A 2,831-nucleotide genomic window follows, 5' to 3' on the forward strand; every position below is an offset into this window, starting at 1 on the left:
TCTGTTGTTTAATCGTAATATTATTATTTGTTTTAATAATATGAAGATTGTGAAAAAAATAAAGCTTCACAAATTTTACATCTATTAAATGAGGAAGAATATATTTTTTATCAAATAAGTTAAAATATATTTGCTAATAACAAATTCTTCCATTGCATGAAGTTGATCCTTTAATATATAATATATATTCCGGTGTACCATTCTCCTTAAATGTCTAAGAAATATCTCATAATGTCAATTAACACTGTAATACTCCCTCTGTCCCTAATTACTTGTCCACTTTTAAATTGACACATTTATTAAGAAATCAATTAATGACATAGTGAGTTTATCATTTTACCCCTATTAATTATGAAGTAGATGAAAAGTTCTGCAATTTTCAAAGTAATTAGTCATTTAATTGAGGGTATAATAGGTAAAAAAAAAATTCTTTCTTGATTTGTCAAAATGGACAAGTAATTAGAGACAACTATAAAAGGAAAAGTGAATAAGTAATTAGGGACAGAGGGAGTACTAAACAAATGCATCAACAAATGAAATTTATATTAAAAATATATTGAATAATGACGTAATGATACCTTAATAGAATTTCCTATCCATTTAAAAAAAAAACCTTCACCCTTTCAATTTCGTTATATCTTCTTATTTAGTAGAAGAATCATCATTTATTATATTCTACTCCACCTTAATTTGTACCATCAGAGTTTTAAGAATAAACATTAAATTTTAAATCGAAATAAAAATTCATTGAAAAATGACAGAAAAAATAATAATAGTATATGAAAATTAAAATAAGGTGCAAGAAAAGCCTTTTCACGATAATTTTTTGAAATATATTGACAACAATTAAAATGAAGCTGTTATTTTATCTTTAAAATTAAGTTTGATTGAATTGAATTAGTACAATGAGAAAAAATATTAAACTAATAACTTTTTCATGTTATTAAATGCATTTTATTTTTAATTGAGTAGTAGATTAAAAGTTCCGAATTAGGATATTAAAATAATATCTTACTCTCTCCTTAATTATTATGGTATTGCAAACATTTATTTTCCTTAAATCGTGATTCATTTTCCATTTACAGTTATATCCAATTAATTTCTAATGTATTGAATGTGGTTATGGGATATTGAAATAATATCTTTATTTTTCCTTAATCATAATAAAATTATAATTTAACATTTATTTTTCTGAAATGATAATTTTGTTTTAATTCCTAGAACATGTTGTTTACTATATTGAATGTAATTATAATAAAACATATTGTATTTAGTATGACAAAAGAACTCAAAAATTGGAGAAATTAGATAAATAGTAATCTTAGCGTCTAAGAAATGTCACATCATCATTTACATATCCAACTTTATATATATAAAAGAGTTAAAAAAGAAAAAATAAGTGATTTAAGAAAATTATATAAATAGCATTAATGATCAGATGAAGATTAAGAAAAAACGTCAAATAAATTAGTAGTATTGATGATGATAAAAGTTAAATAAATAATTTTTTCTATTATTTAAATTTTTAACATAAAATATCCAATCGTTTTAAATTAAAAATAAATATTAAAAAAAAATCGAGGTAATAATTATTTTTAAAGAAAAATATAACCAAAATTGTCAGAAAAAATTGATAAAAATAAATAAGTATCTATTACTAAGAATGGTGTCACTACATTTTCTATTTTAACTTTATTGTTACATATGGATAGAAACTTTTAGAAGAAGAAATGAATCAAAAATTTAAAAATAATGATTCCTTAAATGGTGATTCCTTTTCCATTTACAGCTTTTCAATTAATTTTTAATGTATTATATCTGGTTATGGATATTGGAATAATAATTTTATCTTTCCTTAATCATAATAAATTATATTTTAACCTTTGTTTTTGTGAAATGATAATTTTCTTTTCATTCGTACAACATATTGATTAATATATTAAATGTAATTATAATAAAACATGTTGTATTTAGTATGACAAAAGAATTCAAAATTTTAAAAAATTAAATAAATAATAATCCTAACTTCTAAGAAATGTCACAAATATATATATATAAGAAAATAATATAAATTACATTAATGATGAAATGAAGATTAAGAAAAGAAGTAAAAGAAATTAATAATAATATTGATGATGATAGGAGTTAAATAAATCATTTTTTATATTGTGTAAATTTTCAATATAAATATTTCAGTCTTTTAAAATTAGAAAATGCTAAAAAAATAAAACTCAAACTAAAAATCGAGGCAACAATTATTTTAAGGAAAAAATAACAAAAAATGTCAGAAACATTGATAAGAATAAATAAGTATCTATTGCTAAGAAGGTGTCACCCCACATTTTCTATTAAGAAAATAATATAAATAACACTAATTATGAGATTAATAGCATTGATGAGGAAAGGAACTAAATATGATCATCTTTTTAAATTCTTTTTTAAGAAAATATATATAAACTTTAATTAAAGATATTTAAGAAAAAAAAAATTTAAAGATACAAAAAATCAAGACAAAATAAAAGAAGAAAGAAATTAGAAGAATAATGAGGTTGAAAGAAATAATATCCAATTTTCTCTCTTTTCAAATCACAAAATAAATTTTTGCTTGTTTTCCTCCTAATTTGATACGAATTCCATGAATAGAATGATTTTTTCTCCAAATAATTTTTCTTACCCTTTGAAACACTAATCAGCCTTCTTATAAATTTGTCAACCACAATGAATTTTCTCTCATTGTAGGAGGAATAAACATTTTTTCAAAAAGTCTTTTATTTTGAAAAGAATTTTTTGTTACATAATCTCTTTCTTTACATCAATGTCTTTACAAGAAT

Source organism: Solanum stenotomum, unplaced genomic scaffold, assembly GCF_019186545.1.
Source record: "Solanum stenotomum isolate F172 unplaced genomic scaffold, ASM1918654v1 scaffold15493, whole genome shotgun sequence".
In the NCBI taxonomy this organism is placed as follows: domain Eukaryota; kingdom Viridiplantae; phylum Streptophyta; class Magnoliopsida; order Solanales; family Solanaceae; genus Solanum; species Solanum stenotomum.